This window comes from Strigops habroptila, chromosome 8 (assembly GCF_004027225.2).
Source record: "Strigops habroptila isolate Jane chromosome 8, bStrHab1.2.pri, whole genome shotgun sequence".
NCBI lineage: Eukaryota > Metazoa > Chordata > Aves > Psittaciformes > Psittacidae > Strigops > Strigops habroptila.
Window position 1 is genome coordinate 61400839 of NC_044284.2, and position 18376 is coordinate 61419214.

Consider the following 18376-nt stretch of genomic DNA (forward strand, 5'->3'; position numbering starts at 1 on the left):
AGCTCCCACCCGGGGCAGGCCCGCCGGCTCCGGAGGGCTCCCCCCGGCACAGCCGCTCCCCTCACGGCGGTGGCTGAGGGTGCGTTGGGCCGCGGGTCCGGCCCGCCTCACGGCCGCCCCGCCCGGCGGGCGGGAAGCGGGCGCTGAGGCGAGCCCGCCCCGCGCCCACAGGGGCCGGCGCCGCTCGCTGCCGGCAGCGCGGGGCGGGCAGCGGAGCAGGGCGCAGCCGAGCCGCCGGCGCAGCCCCGGCAGGTGGTGGCCGCGCTCGCTCCGCCGCGCTGAGCAGCTGCCGCTTCGTGCTGCTGCCATCGCCGGCTGTGGAGAGCGGCGGAGCCATGGAGCGCTGAGGAGCGGCGGCGAGAGGGGCTGGCGGGGAACCTGCGCCGCCGCGGGGAGTGCGGCAGAGCCCGCGGAGACGGCGCCGGGCTGCCAGAGGTAAGCGGTGAGCGCTGCCCCGGCTCCCTGCCCGCCGCTCCGGGCCGGCAGCGCCTCAGCGCCGCTCGCCCGCCCCGGCCGCCGCCCGGGGCCGCGTCCCCGTCGGTCTCCGGAGCGGGAGGGACGGGGCCGAGAGCCGCCGTGCCCGCGGTCCCGGAGCCGGAGGGCGGCGGGGTCCCGGCGGGCCGGGACGTGGCGGTGCCGCCAGCTCAGCGTCCCGGGCTTGGTGAGGCAAACAAACACCGTAGTCACTTGTGGGTTGTTCCGGGGGTTCCAGTAAGTTTTGTCGTGTTGAATCACACGGGGTTAAGAACTGAGAGCTTAAAAGAAAAAAGGGCTGTGGTTTTCCAGAGAGGAAGATGTACTTTGATTGTTGTTTGGGTTATTTTTTACGTTATTTTCTTGCTTTTTCCCCTATTTCTGTTGGAATTGCCTGTGTTATTTTGAGCCTGTTAAGGCTCTTTTGTTGTGGCATCATTTAATCGTGTGTTCAGGAGCTGTGGTGCTGTGGGATGCCATGCCGTGCATCCCCCTCTGAAACAGGTCAGGCATCATCCGTGCCTCCAAAGGGATCCGCAGCCTTGGGCCCTCGTACCTCTGCCGGGTCAGCCCTCCCAACCTTAATTTCTCTGTGACATTTTCTCTTTGGCTTTACAGCGATGCATCATGTTCGCTAACATGTGGTTTGAGTCAGTTTGTTTTATTTCTGATGCTCCCTTTCTCAGTTCGGTGCCTGGTGGGTGTTGCTGAGTTTAGAGAGGATCTGGAAGTTGAGTGTTTCCTCTGCGTAGGTCCATGTCAGCCCCGAGGCAGCAGCTCCCAGCACACCCATGGGGTGCCATGCAGGAGAGCAGAGAAGGGTTCTCCTTTCACCTCTGGGTGATGGTTGAGGAGCGATAAATCAGCCTCTGATACACAGCGAGCTGTGTAGATCTCTAGGGGTGAAACATAGCCATGGAAGTAAGGAGTTGTTTTGTGTGGTGCTCAGCAATTGCCACAATAGGAAACATCCCAAGGGGCCACCTGCGCTGAAGAGACAATTCCTGATAGATTTGTAAATTCTCTTAAGAGCAGATTTCATATTTTTTTCCCTCTGAAATGCTGGTGTGCAGAGGGAGCAGCAGGGAATAAGCCGAATAATTGCATTTGCACATTTGAAATCCAATGGAACAGGGAACTTTTTATACCACTTTGAGATGCTCGTTTGCTACCTCCCTCCCTCCCTCCCTGTGGGCTCCAGAGATGGTGGCCAGATTGTAAATAAATCTCTGATACAGAAATCATCTAGAAACTAAAGCTCTTTACTTAATAGTGTACTAGAAAAGCACTCTTTGTACTATACTGGCTGCATATAGCAGATTACTCATTGTAATTGCCTGTTTCTCTTGTTTAATCTATTTTAGTATCTTTCCATGTGCCCGCTCAGGTACTCCAGGTACAGCTAAATCTTACTTTATTCTCATCTTTGGAGGTTTTAGATTCCAGTAAACCCTTTTTAATGCAGTGCTTATGTGAACCTGAAGTAAAAGACAAGATTCAGCCTTGTTCGCTGCTGCTTCTGAACCGTATTCAGGTTGAGTTTGCATCCAGGTGCCAAATTTCAAGTGAAGGTTACTCTGTGTTGGGTAGATAAATGGTATAACAAATCCTGATCCCATGCTATTTTGGTGTTTGTTGGTAGGAGCCTTTTCTCATTTTCTGGTAGTAAATAGGGTGCTGCCTTCTGCAAGTACAGCCTCTCCTCTTCCTAGCCAGGCCACAAAACCTCTTCTTTGTGCCTTCTGGATCCTGCAGTTTCCTCCTTTGCCCCAGTATGTGCCATTTGATATTTGATGAAGATCTCACTGTCCAAACCATTTTCCATACCTCTTGGTCTGACCATCCTGCACAGAATCATTAGATCCTTCTGCTGCTTCCTCTGTTGCTGCTCTGAAGTACTGTAAGAGGCTTGTGCAGCTTTGTTCATCATCTTTCCTTTTGCTTTTCCAGGCGCTCACCAGCCCCTGCATTTGCCCAGCTCTGAACGTTTGTGTCTCAGACCTTCCCATTCATCCCAACCACCCTGGAGCTTACATCCTATCTCTTTCCACCTCACACAGAGGCCTCTCCTCATTCAGTATTCAGATACTTACTCAAGGATCTGACTTATCTATCGGGAAGCTTATAACAGATTAACTGAGTAGCTGTCTCGGTGAACACCGGTCTTGTTTAAAAAGTCATTACAATCATCTTGAATTTCCATGTTTGAAATGGATAGCCATGGATAGATGCATTCAACCCTGCCTAAAATGGCAATTTGAAGCACTTTCAACTTGGGATGACTTGTTTTACCCAAACAACCCTCCCCTGGAGTCATCCACGTGGTCCAAGTGTCCCGGTATAGATGTGGGTAGTTCTTACACACTGAGAAAAACACTGACAAGACGTTGCGTAGAGACACCTTAGTTTGTTTAAGTCAATGCCTGTCATGCAGCAAATACAGCATGCAAGTCTCTACGCTAGTTCCATCACTAAATGGAGTTGTATAATTATGGTAGGAGGATAAATATAGCCTTAGCAGATGGAAGAAAACTATCAGGCATAGAACAAATGATGATGCGAAAGAACTCCCCTAAACTTGAGGGCTATTGCAGATGAATGTGTATCTACGTACATTGAATATTGCTTCTGAAGCAAAAGGATATTAATCTGACGTTATTACTCATGCTTGTGGGTTTTTCTCCCCTCTGTATTTCCTTTAGTTTAGAGAATTAAAATAATTCGTCAGCTTTGCTTTCTGATTCTTGCTGCTGCAGTGTTTTGGTTTCAGGCAATGCGGAGGAATGGTTATTTAGCTGCTTTAGGTAAAACATTTTAGCTGAATGCCTTTAATTATGAATATAATTTTGAGCTTCAAAACTTGTTTTTCAAAGAATCCCAGAATCCCAGACTGGTTTGTGTTGGAAGGGGCCTTAAAGCTCATCCAGTCCCAGCCCCTGCCACGGGCAGGGACACCTTCCCAACAACTAGAGCAGGTTGCTCCAAGCCCCTGTGTCCAACCTGGCCTTGAACACTGCCAGGGATGGGGCAGCCACAGCTTCTCTGGGAAAAGTCTGTGCCAGCGCCTCAGCACCCTCACAGGGAAGAGCTGCTGCCTCAGAGCTCATCTCAGTCTCCCCTCTGGCAGGTTAAAGCCATTCCCCTTGGCCTGTCCCTACAGGCCCTTGTCCAAAGCCCCTCTCCAGGTTTCCTGGAGCCCCTTCAGGCCCTGGAGCTGCTCTAAGGTCTCCCCTTCAGGAGCCTTCTCTTCTCCAGGCTGCCCCAGCCCAGCTCTCTGTTTACAAAAGAACAAATTGATAGTATCATATTGCTTGAAATGTGCCTGAAAGGTCTGTTTCTCTCTTCTGTGAGGGTAAAATGCCGTTGGTTCTGTTTGCCTTTCAGCCTTACATGATGTTATGTCTCAAACAGTTTAAGAGTTAGCGTATTGGAAAAAGGATGATGAATAGCACAGAAAGGTAAATTAAGAAACTTTTTCTTGGTCATACAATTTAAGAACAAGTAATCGTGGAGTGAAATAGAAAAAGTCAAGCCTGTTATTGTTATTTGCATTAGACATAGAATCAGACCAAGGGACTATTTGCCAGAGCGTTCCTGAAGCACAGAATTTGGCTAGATCCAAAATAATTCCTGTGAATCACGGAAGTATCCAGAAGTAGGGAAAACTTTGCAAATAGCTAAAAAGGCAGTTCTGGAGAGCTGCAGGAAAGATGTAAATGTTTACCCTGCAGAGCTCAAGCCAGCCTCTGAGAAATAAGGCTTGGAGGAAGCCTTCAGGAGAGCAGATTATCCTGCGTCTGCCTACAGTGGAATTTCTTGCACTTTCTGTCGAAGCATCTGGCGTTACTGTCAGTGATGAGAAAATAGATTAGTGGATGATGATGGATTAGATCTGCGGCTATTCTGAGGCTTAAAAAGTGTAATTCTGTGAGTGCACGTGTGCACTCCACGTCTGGCACTTTCTCATGTTTGTGCACTTACAATGCACTTTATTAATATGTCTGGGGAAGAAGATCCAGAAAATTCCCCCTGTAGTCATCATTGCTTCTCCTTTTCTTTCTGTCTGTGTGGGTTTTCAGTGTGGTTTGTGGGATTTTCTCCTCCTCTCCATCCATCTCTCTTTCCTGAATGTTCTCTCCTCTTCAGAAGCCAAGCAAAGAGTGTTACAGCTATATATATATATATATATGGGGAATGAGGAGGCAAGTGGAACCAAAAGCTGTGTCATGGGCTGGATAGTGCTTTGTGCTCCTGGTGGTATTTGATTTCCTCTCTCAACCTCTGCCTTCTTTCACCTGCTGAGGGGTGGAAGGTGTCCCATGATGGGGGAAAGCATTATCAGGTGTGGGTAGGACACTGATAATCCATTTCCATTAGGGCAAGCAGAGCTGCTTTCTGTTTGTAGGGGAGCATGAAGCCAGGCTGTGACAAACCAAGATCTGGAGGAGTCTGTGCAGGTTCAAGGTCTGGAAGGAGTAAGGATAACCTTGGTGATACTGAAAATGCAGGTTGGGAATTGGGACAGTGTAGACCAAAGGTATTGTATTGATTGAGTTATTTAATATAGCTTAATTGGGGGTAAAATTATAAAGCTTGGTACCTTATGGGCTGAACATCTTTACTGTTAAATTGTTGGAGAGTTGAGAGACAGGTTACAGTTGGTGCTAGCACAAACAAATGGTTTATGAGGAGCTGTAGGACAGTGAAATGAGGCTGGAATGGATTTGGTGTTTGAGCACAGGATGAGGTGGGTGCGTGGTATGGAGTTTCACTTGGCTTATGTGAAGTTACAGCGGATTCTGGTGAGCTGAGAGGTCAGGGCAACACGACATAAAAAAGCCACTAGGAAAGGGATGAGAGCTTAGGTGTATTTCCCTATGTGTACAGATGCTACGTGTGGTAACGTGACTAAAACTAGGGTTAGGGGTTGGCAAGCTGTGGGTTGATGACTAACACCAGTAAGGGCTGATTCTAACGGGGAAATGCCTTGAAGGACAAGTCTTGACTAGATGGAGGTTAAAGCCACAGATAGGGCTAGGGTTGAGTTTCTGAGCTTGGATTTGGAAATAGAAGCAGCTAACATGCTAAGAAATGTGCTGAATTATGGTCCTCAAACTGCAATGGCTGGAGCCAAGTAGGCAAATGTCTTTTGATGGGCTCTGAAGATGAGCAGCCCTGCTGAGCTGGAGTTCAGATCCAGGTTTCCATTACAACTTGCTGTGCCCTGATGTTTCCTGTTAGGCAGTCACCCTTGTGAGCAGTAACATAGACTGCTCTCCTGTCCCAGCAAGTGGGCTCAGCTCTAAGGTTTGTAGAGCCTTCACTCCATGAGAGAGGCCGTCCAACCCTTGGTCTAGCCGTACTGGTCCTTCTTTGCCAGTAAACCAAGATGTTTGTCCCTTGCCCCACTGGCTGTAGCCTTAGGAATAAATGTAGAGGTTCTTTTCATAGACCCAAATCACAGGTTTAACTAAAGCAGCCCTACCCCTGTGGGATGTTCACTATCCAACATTAAACACAGTGTGTCAGCCCCTTTGGTGCCCTACAGCAGAGGTCCCTCCAAACTAGACTGTAGAGGCTGTCTTGGGGAAGCTGGAGCCTGAGGAATGTCCTGTCTGGGCAGGAAAGATGAACTTGATCAGAAAGAGCTGCAAGCTTCATGAATTTTTGTATCATTGAAGACTTCAAATCCTTATTGCTGCTCTTCAGAGGTATTTTCCCCTCTCTTTGCATTCCCTTCTCTGAAAATGAAAGCACTAGGCTGGCTGAGGCTTTCTAAGTCTCTTTTTATAACTGAAACACTAGTTAATTCAGAGGTTCTGAATCAACCACCTTCTCAGGTGGTCGAAAGCCTCTTTGATTTTGCTGTTGATTGCCCAAGGAATCTTACAGCAGTTCTGTTTCCCTGTGGGCTGTTGGGAGTTGATGAAATGCCAGAGTTCAGTGTATGATGTACTTTATCATATGTTAAATTAGTTTCTGGTAACAGAAAAGCGGTGGAAGCCACCAGGATCCTTTGCAATGCAGCAGAGAAGTTGAGGTGGCTGATGTTTCTTTGGAGTGTCATGAGAAGAGGATGGAAAACCTCCTCAGTGGTTTTGATTTACACTGAAGGTCTGGGCCATGTTTCAGTGGGAGCATGAAGATGCGAATTCTTAGCTGGCATTTTTGAGAAATGCTTTGGATATTATTTGCTGATATACATTTTATTTGCAAACAGCTGCCTGTGGAGAACATTAAACTGACCCGACTTAGTGGCTGAACAGTTAATATGTACTCACTTGCTCTCTAATTATTTGCAGCACAGCTGATAATACCCTGCTTTTGGCCTGATTATAAGCAGCAGATTTTGCAGGGAATAGCAGCTATTTGTGGTAAAATGTTTGCCTTCCAAATGGTAAAATGTAAGCCTGACAGAGCTGGGCTGGGGCAGCCTGGGGAAGAGAAGGTTCCTTAAGGGGAGACCTTAGAGCAGCTCCAGTGCCTGAAGGGGCTCCAGGAAACCTGGAGAGGGGCTTTGGCCAAGGGCCTGTAGGGACAGGCCAAGGGGAATGGCTTTAACCTGCCAGAGGGGAGATTGAGATGAGCTCTGAGGCAGAAGCTCTTCCCTGTGAGGGTGCTGAGGCGCTGGCACAGACTTTTCCCAGAGAAGCTGTGGCTGCCCCATCCCTGGCAGTGTTCAAGGCCAGGTTGGACACAGGGGCTTGGAGCAACCTGCTCTAGTGGAAGGTGTCCCTGCCCGTGGCAGGGGTTGGAACTGGATGAGCTTTAAGGCCCCTTCCAACCCAAACCATTCTGGGATTCTATGATTCCAAGCATGAAATGTTACTGAGCAGCACAGCACTAGAATAGAATGACTCTAGTTAAAACATATCAGCTGATACAGGGTTGACTAATAGACAACCAGCAGCAGTTACTAAAACCTTTTCTATCAAATACTTTTCAATTTGTACAACTAGGGCAGGGATTGTTTGTGTGATGCTCGCAATGAAAGAATGATTTTTCACGAGGTACCGAAGGCAAAACAACACACAGATGCTCTGCTCTTCGAGTACAGAAGTAGGAAGAGAGAAAAGGGGGAAGAGAGGTCACCTAAAATAAATTCAGTGAAACAATATGTCTTGAAGACTGGGGAGCTGTGAATAAGCTGATGCTGTAGGGTGGCTTTGTTAGTCATGTCTGGAAGAGAAGTTTCAGCTCTCCTAAACCCAGAAGGAAGCTCAACCTGTTGAAACATTTTATACATAATACCCTTGCTGAGGTGGTTGTGTGTTTTTACAAAGCTCCCTCAGGGAAGCTGCAGAGGAGAGCTGGAGTGAGAGCTTAATGCAAAGGCTTTTCTCTGTCATATTCTTTTAGATGTTTTTCTATCACAACAGTGTTTCTAAGCTTGTAAACAAGAAGTTGACCCTTTCCTTTGCTAGAATAAATAACCTTCATATTTTCCTTTCTGCTTTTGCCTGGGGTCCTGCCTGCACTCAGGTGCCACTGACACACACAAGAAACAGTGTTTCCTCTGGAAACTAAGCCAAATAAAGTGAGTGTCTGAAGCATAGAAAAAGCCTGGGAGTTGTTGGAGCTGCAGCATTTTCTCACCGATGTATAAGAATCAGTTTTGGGAGGTAAACTATGAAATGTCAAGCAGAAAGGGGTGAAATTTCCCTTATGGACGAGAACCTTCTCCAACTTTCTTGTTGCTAAACTCAAAGCTGAATGTTGAGTCATGCAGACTGGTGTGGAGTGAATGCTTTCTGCCTGCAAGGTGGTCACTAAGTGAAGAATTGCTTCAGAGCATTGGTGGAAGGAACGGAACTATGCTGAGATTCAAAAGGAATTCTTGCAATTGATTTTTGTTTCATTCATGCTTTTGTAACTTGGTAATTGCTGGAGGAAGCAATAGACTGTACAGCACTTGAATAAACAGGACCAAAAACCCCTTCAGAAATTACCAGAGCACTTGTTAAATGTGAGGGATAAATCTGGAACGGAGCTCCCTGCAGCAGGGATACTTTGATGAGTGCTTGTAAATAGCAAACCCAGGAAGTTCAGGAAGAGAGGGATCCAAAGTGATTAATCCTCGGTAGTAACCATTTCTGAAGCTACAAACCCAAATAAGAAACAGAAAATGATCCAACCTCACAAGAGCTCTTGAGAAGAAAATAAGTATAAAACATATGGAAACCTTCAGGGTGAAGCTGCTCCTCTTCTTCTGTGTGATGGGATTCTGTTCAAAGAAAATCATGTTCTTGGGATGCACAGCGTGCTCAGGAATACTAATCATACAGCTCACAAGTGGTGCAAGAGCTAAACCCACCGCTGCCTATTTTGGTCATTCCGCTTGAGGAAAAGGCATCCCTGTATAACGTTTGCAATTGCTGTAGGCATTGGTTTGGAAAATTGTCACTGAAATAGCACAAGATTCTCCATTTTTCATCTGAGAATGGCTGGTGGTGTTTTGAGTTCACAATAGAATCATAGAATATTAGAATGGTTTGGGTTGGAAGGGAGCTTAAACCTCATCCAGTTCCAAGCCCCTGCCAGGGTCAGGGACACCTTCCACTAGAGCAGGTTGCTCCAAGCCCCTGTGTCCAACCTGGCCTTGAACACTGCCAGGGATGGGGCAGCCACAGCTTCTCTGGGCACCCTGTGCCAGCACCTCAGCACCCTCACAGGGAAGAGCTGCTGCCTTGTATCTAACCTGAACTTCCCCTGTTTAAGTTTAAACCCATCACCCCTTGTCCTATCGCTCCAGTCCCTGATGAAGGTCCCTCCCCAGCATCCTTGTAGCCCCCTTCAGACACTGGAAGCTGCTCTGAGGTCTCCACGCAGCTTCTCTTCTCCAGGCTGAACAGCCCCAACTTTCTTAGCTTGCAGGCAAAGAGCATTTAGAAGCACAATGTTAAGTGTTACTTTGGGAGCTTGGATTCAGAAGTGCTCCTTTTCACACTGCAGAAAGCTCTAAGGTTATCCAGAGTATATCTTTTGGGATAGATATACCCAAAGGAGAGCAGGAAGCTTGTCACATCATTGTCATCCTTGAAAGCTGTAGAGGCTTCTCTAGGGAGTCTTGGTGGAGAGGTGCAGAGCCAGAACAGAGCTGGAGGGGCAGATGGGGTATAGCAGCATCCTGGCCTGCTAACCCTGAGGATCCTAGGACAGATTCTTGTTTGAGACAACTCCAAAAGAGGTGCATCATGAAGGAGCTTTAGGCAAATGGTCTAATGCTATATAACAATATTCTGCTGTAACAGGTCTTGGGGTACTCCCCCCCTGTTTTTCCCAGGTATGCAAGGTTGGGAGACGTGAATATATCTCAGTTGGTTTTGTGGTTTCTTCTTTCTTTTCTCTATCTTAATTTTGCACTTCCTTTCTGGAATTCATTCTGGAATTTCTACTATAACCCCTCTTCATTGCGCTTTGCTGATGAATTATGTATATATATAACTTACAGATGGATGAAAACCATTAACGAAAGGGAAATACTTGGCTAAGCAGGGTCATCGGGAGCCTGGCAGTGTTAGGAAGCTGGTGATCTTCTTTTCCCATTCTGAGCTTTTCATTTCCTTTCAGCATATGCCTAATGGGTTGGTGTCCTGAAATCCCTTGCCCATACTGTTAAAGGTTTGATGTGTTACTTGCCATGTGTCTCATGTTCCCTGTTCTGTAGGTGAGTTGGACCTTGTCTTGCTTTTTCATTCATTTTTATTCATTTCTGGAGGAGCCACGGGACTTTTTTTCTTCTCCAAGCTGCTTGTAGGTCACTGATGAATCAGTTAAAATCTCAATTGAAGATTTGAAATGCCTTTTCTCAGAAAAGCAAGAACAAGGCAGTGTTCGAATGAAGCCAGGCATAAGAGCTGGGAAAATAAATACGTGTTTACCTCATGCTTTGCTTTCTTCTGGAACCTGTCGGCATATACACAAAACCACATGTATTTTTAAAAGAAGAAAAATAATGTGTTCACAGACAAGTAGCTAACTAAGGAGGAAGGAGAAAGATACATTCTTTAGCACTCTCCTTGTTTCTTAATCATCAACTATCAGTGTAGAAAATCCTTTGTACTGTTCTGGTGCAGGACTCCTGCCATGTAACATAGCTGTCATGAAATGAATTCCTCAATTCAGTTATGTGTAGTAAAAGTTAGGAAGTACTTGGTAAGCAAAAGATAAGGTGTTTGTTTAGACTCATGTAAAATCAGAGAAGCTTTATGATACAAAATAGTAATTTAGCTCTAAATTACATCTGTTGATGTTGTGCACATCAATAAAAAGCTTTAGTGAATTTTCCTAGATTAAATATTGCTTCTCTTCCTTGACCCCAGGTATTGCTGTTGTGGTTTGCTCCTCGCTATCAGGAGGAATTGCTGCTGGCTGCATGTTGTGACTGCCATTGTTTTATTTATAAAACAAGGAAAAAGCAGGAGACATCTTACCCCCAACATAAGAGGGACATGGACCTGCTCAAGGAGGCCACGGAGCTGCTGCGAGGGCTGGAGCAGCTCTGCTCTGGAGCCAGGCTGAGAGAGCTGGGCTGGGGCAGCCTGGAGAAGAGAAGGCTCCTGAAGGGGAGACCTTAGAGCAGCTCCAGTGCCTAAAGGGGCTCCAGGAAACCTGGAGAGGGGCTTTGGCCAAGGGCCTGTAGGGACAGGCCAAGGGGAATGGCTTTAACCTGCCAGAGGGGAGATTGAGATGAGCTCTGAGGCAGAAGCTCTTCCCTGTGAGGGTGCTGAGGCGCTGGCACAGACTTTTCCCAGAGAAGCTGTGGCTGCCCCATCCCTGGCAGTGTTCAAGGCCAGGTTGGACACAGGGGCTTGGAGCAACCTGCTCTAGTGGAAGGTGTCCCTGCCCGTGGCAGGGGGTTAGAACCTAAATGAGCATTAGGTTCCCTTCCAACCCAAACCATTCTATGGTTCTGTTTTCCAAACTCCTTTCCAAGGAATGGCTTGTGTTTCCGCATGCCTCTTCACCAGAAGAAACGCACATGCTCTTCTTCTGCTTCGCCTTAGGGTAGTGGTAGTCGTGTTTCTCCTGTAGAACTTGTCTATTGGGAAAGTCCTTTTCTATCTGTGCTGTGGTTGATTGCATCAGAGAATGCGTTTGCAACCAGCCCCCAGAAAAAAAAGCCCTTCTCCCTTCCCATTCCTCACTATATGATTAGACTGCAATATGCTGCAGTCCCTGGAGCAGTCATTGCTATTGCTTTTTCCATCTTACCCTGCAGAGATGTCTCGTTGTTTCTTTATTTGGTAGGTCTTGTGGCTGTCTAATGGATCAAAGTCCTGCACGCTGGTGGGCACCAAAGCAGCACTTGCCTTACAATATAGCGATGTAAAACCAGTGAGGAAATGGTGAAGTGAAATGAATGCTTCTCCATCAGAGCTGGTGGGGCCGGGCTCATCTTTTCAAAGTTTGCTTGCATGGAGAAGGCTGGGCAGTGGTAGAGCTTTGAATCTGCTTTTTCAACACTCTTAAGAGGTGGATCTTAGCCAGGTAAGAAGAGTGGATTGATACAGGAGTGCAAATGGAGTCTGTGTATCATCTGGCTCTGAAGGCAGTGGTTTGCTGCGCTCTTGACCTTCTGTTCAGTACCTTACAATGAACAGTGCAGGGGATCTTTCCGTCTGCAGATCAGGTGTGGATTGGGGAAAACACAAGTGATAGTTATAAAACCATCTTAAGGTCTACCTGCTTCTTCCCAGAGCCATGGCAGTCCCATCTCCAGGACTTCAGGATAAATACATCTGCACTTGGTAGTTATTCCATCACTGCGCCAGAGCACTTTTAATCCTTTAATTCTCTTTTCATTTCTACCAGTTACTTTGTGGTTGTATAAAGCAGATTTGCTTGAAGAAAGCTTATGCTTTTCAGGAAACTAAACCAATTTTGGGTGTCAGTATTGATATTGTGTCTTTGGGAGCAAGCAAAGCTGCACCTGGAGCAATGCTCTGAAGTGCCAGCATGTGGCACGCACAGCTGCTTCACACGGGGGTTTATTCACACGTGTACTTTCAGTATTGTTTTCTTACAGCGTGGTTACAATGAGAGGGTTCAAAAGGGTATTTGTAGGTGTCTAAAGCTGTGCTTTAGAATCAGAGTAATTAAATTTGTAGAAATTATTGACATAAAGAATTGCAAGCAGCAATTGTTCCCCTTGTGTTCTTGTATCTGTCACTGCATAATTGGGGACTGAAACGTGGTGCATGTTTTTACACTGTAAGTATAAACAACTATTATCATAATTTCCATGAAGTTTTCTAACATAAAATATCTGGAGAAGTTTTTTTTTCCCCTCTTGGAAGACTGTAGGCTCAGATCATCTTTCCTTTTCCTGCAGAGGAGGGTGAAAGGAGTGTTCTCCATATGTCTGTGGGGTTAAAATTATCCTGAGTGCTGCGTGGCGATGCTTCTGCAGATGAGTTCAGTTCTGTACAGCTAAAATGGATAAACCTAAATGGAGAAGGTAGCTGGAATGCTTCATTCCCAAGTCATCCATGCTGTGGGAAGTTCAGGTTCTTCATTGCACTGCGGTTCTGTGGGAAGTTCAGGTTCTTCCCTCCATACTTACGGTTTGGCATTTGAAATAAGACTTATTTCTTAAGTTAGCAGTAGACACATTTCCAAAAATAAGTATATGAAGCGATATTGGAATTTTCGTTTATTAACTCTCTGGGAATGTGCCAAATCTCTTATCGCAGAGGCCTGCAGTCGGTTGTAAGCATACACGGGCTGTCTCCTAAGCCACGTTAACTCACTGGCTGCTGAGAAGCCTCTGCTTGAGGGAGGGATCTACTGAGGTGGCTCCCCTTACTCCAGGCTCTGGAGGAAGGAAAATAGAATCATAGAATCCCAGAATGGCTTGGGTTGGAAAGGACCCTAAAGCTCATCTAGTTCTTCCCTGTGAGGGTGCTGAGGCGCTGGCACAGACTTTTCCCAGAGAAGCTGTGGCTGCCCCATCCCTGGCAGTGTTCAAGGCCAGGCTGGACACAGGGGCTTGGAGCAACCTGCTCTAGTGGAAGGTGTCCCTGCCCGTGGCAGGGGGTTGGAGCTGGATGAGCCTTAAGGTCCCTTCAACCCAAACTAGTCTGGGATTCTCTGATACTGTGTTTTCTGTACACTGCAACACTGCTGGACCTTAGGATTTGCCTCAGGTTTCTTACATTTTCCTCCCATTTCCAGCCGTAGGTGTCTGGTTGTTCATACCCTGAGGCTGTGAAATGTAGACCTAATAAATTAGATCCTGACTGCCTCTTTGCTTTGGCTCTCAGTGGTTTTGCTTGCTAAGTGCTTCTCTTCTGGGATGTGTTATGAATGCCACTTCCAGCCAGGTTCCAGCTATGGTGTGCACCATGTTTTCTGTAGCAAAACAGCTGGGTGCATCTTTCACAGCTTTATTTTTGGGCATCTTGTTTGGTTTGGGGAAGAAAACATTTCCCTCTATTCTGAGTTCTCAAAGGAAGGAGTCTGAGCATTTCCTTATCTCAGTGGAAACAGATTTATGGAGGAGCACCTGAGTGTTGGAACGAGTTCGGAATGTAAAAGCCTTTTGAAAGGAGAAACTATCACATAGTGCCTCCCCCCAACTCCTGTATGAACAGATTCAAGTGAATGTAATTAATAACATCAAGAAGAAATCCATTAAGTTGTTATAGTAACTGGGAAGGTTTAAAATGTATGATCTGAGTGACTCAGCTCTGGGGGAAGGGATCTGGAAGCCCACATAGGGAGAGCTGGCAGCATCCTTATCCCTGATCTCTGCTCTATCCATGCCCCAGGAAGCTCTGCTGTAGGCATGTTGCATTGTGAAAACTCTTAGAGCATATTTGTTGGCAGGAAGGAGGAGTTTATTCTGCCTGCTGCAAAAAGGATGTGGTTTTGCTGGTGAGTATCTGTGTATTAATGCAGCATGTCTGGTCATCCTTGAGGAAAGTTGGCAAAACTCACCCGAAATAAGTGGTGCTGGTGGCAGTGCTTGGTCTTTCTGAGAGGCTCTTTCATGATACAGGGATCTGGAGGTTCTTGTGTCCACCACCTCATTTTTGGAGGTCCTCTGGAAGGAGGATATCTATGGAGGTTCAAAAAAAGGGAATTTTTACTATAACAAGGGGTGATGGGTTTAAACTGAAATGGGAAGTTCAGGTTTGATATAAGGCAGAAGTTCTTCCCTGTGAGGGTGCTGAGGCGCTGGCACAGGGTGCCCAGAGAAGCTGTGGCTGCCCCATCCCTGGCAGTGTTCAAGGCCAGGTTGGACACAGGGGCTTGGAGCAACCTGCTCTAGTGGAAGGTGTCCCTGCCCGTGGCAGGGGCTTGGAACTGGATGATCTTAAGGTCCTTTCCAACCCAAACCAGTCTATGATTCTATGATCTTCTTACAGCTACAGAAGGAAGTACATTACTTTGTTAGAAAGTAGTTAGGAAGTACATTGACCTTGTTAGAAAATACTTGGGTAGCGTGGATGTGGGAAAGGATTGTTTTATTTGCATCTCTAATTTCATTATCTGCACTCCATGCAACTGCTACCACAATGGTACATACACCTTTACCTGCTTCTCTGCAAGTGCCAATGTTGAGGACATCTGGATAACAAAGTGCAGAGCTCTGGGATGCTTCTTCCAGCCTGGCATGAGGATGGTTATTGCCGTTGTAATCTAGTTGGTTCTTAGCGTGGAATTCTGCATCCAGAATTCATAATAAACCTTTGAAGCAGCAAAGCTGGCTGTTTCAGAGTGTAATTGTCATGAGTGTGTGTAGCTTCTGCCTTAGGAACAATGTAGATTTTGTTGAGCAATTAATTGCATAATGGTGAGCTCTAAACATAGAAGCTGTTTGGTAGTGTGATGGGCTATGGCCATCTTAAAATATTTAGACAATATATAGTGATTTATTGCATCCGTTCAGTTAAAAATGAGTATTAAAAAAGCTTGTCACATATATAAGAATTTGGATTTACTAAAAAAACACACGGAAGTGGGAGGCTGACTGTGTTGGACAACCTGTGCTGGCTTCTCAATGTGTGTTTGAGTGGTCTGGTTTATCAGCTGGCCTAGCGTTGCAGTTACTTCAGGTTTAGGTGGAATTCATGTGCTGCAGGTAGACATTCATTCCTGAGGAAATTTAAGGGTATCCAAGCATTTAATTTCTGATCCAAAGTGAACATTGTGTCTATCAGCAATTAAGGTTAAAAGTAATAAGGCTTCCATGTAGTCAATGGAAATGTTCAGTATATTCATACAAGATAAGTGCTTGTATATTTAATTGTACAGAAGCTGCAGGTGAGTGTATGGTTGTACTAAACCCCCCAAGGAAATACTCTGTTACTGGAGTAACATGAGATTCTTTGATCTGCTCTCTCTTGGGATGATGAGAACAAGGTGAAAAGCTGATTACTTTTTTATTACTATATTCTCCAAACTGTAAGGAAGATGTTGCTGACATATTGCTTTAAATTTTGCAGGGAGAGCAATCACTGCTGTAAAAACCATCTAGTAATTCAATCCTGCTGGTTTACTACAGGAATACAGGGGAAGCTCAGGTTGGATACAAGGCAGAAGCTCTTCCCTGTGAGGGTGCTGAGGCGCTGGCACAGGGTGCCCAGAGAAGCTGTGGCTGCCCCATCCCTGGCAGTGTTCAAGGCCAGGTTGGACACAGGGGCTTGGAGCAACCTGCTCTAGTGGAAGGTGTCCCTGCCCGTGGCAGGGGGTTGGAGCTGGATGAGCTTTAAGGTCCCTTCCAACCCAAACCAGGCTGGGATTCTGTGATCATGTCCACATGCAGGCTCTGGAGGGTTCAAGCAGCCTCCACAAGCTTCTCCGCCGCTTAGCGCAGCAGCGCTGCCTTACAGTGGGAGCTCTGTTCTTGAGCGCAGCAGTGGCAGCAAGGCCAGGTCCCCTGCATATGATCTTGCTCGTGGGGGAAGGATATAGGACACAGGACATGTTTTGTCTCTAAAGCTGGCATTTCCTCTGCCCAGAAGGAAATTCTACTTTGCCATCCAGACAGAGGAGTGCATTTTCTGTCTGAGGAAAGCACATCATGAGTTCAAAATGGGGAACCTTGCAGAAATGTTAGGCCACTCTTGTGACATACGACATCGTGTGGGCTGATGTTTTGTGGCATAAAAAGGTCATTTTGTGTCTACCTCATGCTATCCCTTTGACTTTTTTGCATTGGAACAAGCAAAAGCATCATATTTTTGTGCCCTAACACAAGGTTAGTCTGAAAGAAAAATGTACTGATAATACCTAAACAATTTATTTCTGGAAAAAAGATACATGGGGTAGTGTATAATCATCTGTGGCCTGTTTTGAATTGCCTGTTTTAAAAAGAACTCGTATATTTCCGATACATCCTTTTGCTTCATTGCTGCAAAGGAGGAACTGCCTTCTACCACCATTTTTCTTAGTAGAGCAATAGTAGTTGCAGTCACCAGCCTCCTCTTCAGCAGCAGTTGAGTATCTCTTAGTTTATAGGCTGGAGACCGTAGAAATGGTAGCAGCTATTGCATCTATAGATACAAATGTTGACTTTGGACATCAAGATTCTGTTTTCTATTGCTTTAATTACTCAAACTCACGAGCTCTGTGCAGAGCAGTAGGCAGTCTTGCTTAGGCTGGGATTACTCTAGCCATGCTTAGAACAACCTGAGACTCTCATAGATCTGTATGTTTGGGAACTTCCAGTTTTGCAATTCCCTTTGCAGTTTCAGTGTTAAATAACTTGGACAGAAGAGCCAGAATTTTCATGGTGATGCACACAGAAGAACTGTGATGTGAAGCTGGTCCCTGTGAAATGTTAATCATAGAATCATAGAATCCCAGCCTGGTTTGTGTTGGAAGGGACCCTAAAGCTCACCCAGCTCCAACCCCCTGCCACGGGCAGGGACACCTTCCACTAGAGCAGGTTGCTCCAAGCCCCTGTGTCCAACCTGGCCTTGAACACTGCCAGGGATGGGGCAGCCACAGCTTCTCTGGGAAAAGTCTGTGCCAGCGCCTCAGCACCCTCACAGGGAAGAGCTTCTGCCTCAGAGCTCATCTCAGTCTCCCCTCTGGCAGGTTAAAGCCATTCCCCTTGTCCTGTCCCTACAGACCCTTGTCCAAAGCCCCTCTCCAGGTTTCCTGGAGCCCCTTTAGGCACTGGAGCTGCTCTAAGGTGTCCCCTTCAGGAGCCTTCTCTTCTCCAGGCTGCCCCAGCCCAGCTCTCTCAGCCTGTCAGTCTCTGCTCTGCAGCACGGGGCTGCTGCACATAGAGGTTACTAACAGTGAGCTCCTCATTAATTGCAGTCTTTGAAGCATTCAAAGGATGCAGCGGGGGGCAGACACCAAGTGCTGAAGCATCACCCCACCTGATTAAAGGTTTGAGGAGTTTTAAATAACTAGGAAAAAATGACAATGAGAAGTTGGAAGGAAATGCTGGTGTTACCGTGTTCACCTGACATAATAGCACTTGATTTCTGAGAAAACTGCAGAGTGATCTGAAGCACTCTTCCTTTCTCAACAACAAAATGCTGATCATTTCATCCTGGAATCCAGAATAATGCAAATATTTTCCCAACAAGCAATATATCAGATACTGAAGGAAAGAAAATAGCCGTGGTAGAAAGAAACAGTATCATCTGCTCTGGCTAAAGGATAAATCCTGGAATAAGAAAGCTTCAATGTTCTTCTAAATCAGGATTTTTAGCCTAAATCTCTTCTTATAAATCAGTTTTTCAGAATACAGAAATGTTGCCGTAGATGCCTCTTAGGATATAGGAAGTGAAATATTTTAATGGAAGTGGTCTTAGCCAGGGGTTGGTAGAAAACATCTGTGTAGTTGAAGAATGCCAAAGGATTTTCTTTTAGTCTTACCTCTCTCTTTATTGGATAGACACACAGAAATGTAACTCTGGAGATTGCTGGTATGGAA

The 18376-nt window shown here is 46.3% G+C and overlaps 1 protein-coding gene across 1 annotated transcript in view; it reads left to right on the top strand.

Moving 5' to 3' along the window:
* Positions 1–380: 380 nt before the first annotated feature.
* Positions 381–18376, top strand: part of PDE4B (phosphodiesterase 4B) — a 204077-nt gene continuing 186081 nt past the window's right edge. The window contains exon 1 of the mRNA XM_030494831.1: positions 381–435. The gene's annotated coding sequence lies outside the window, so the exon portion shown is untranslated. The remainder of the gene's footprint in view (positions 436–18376) is intronic.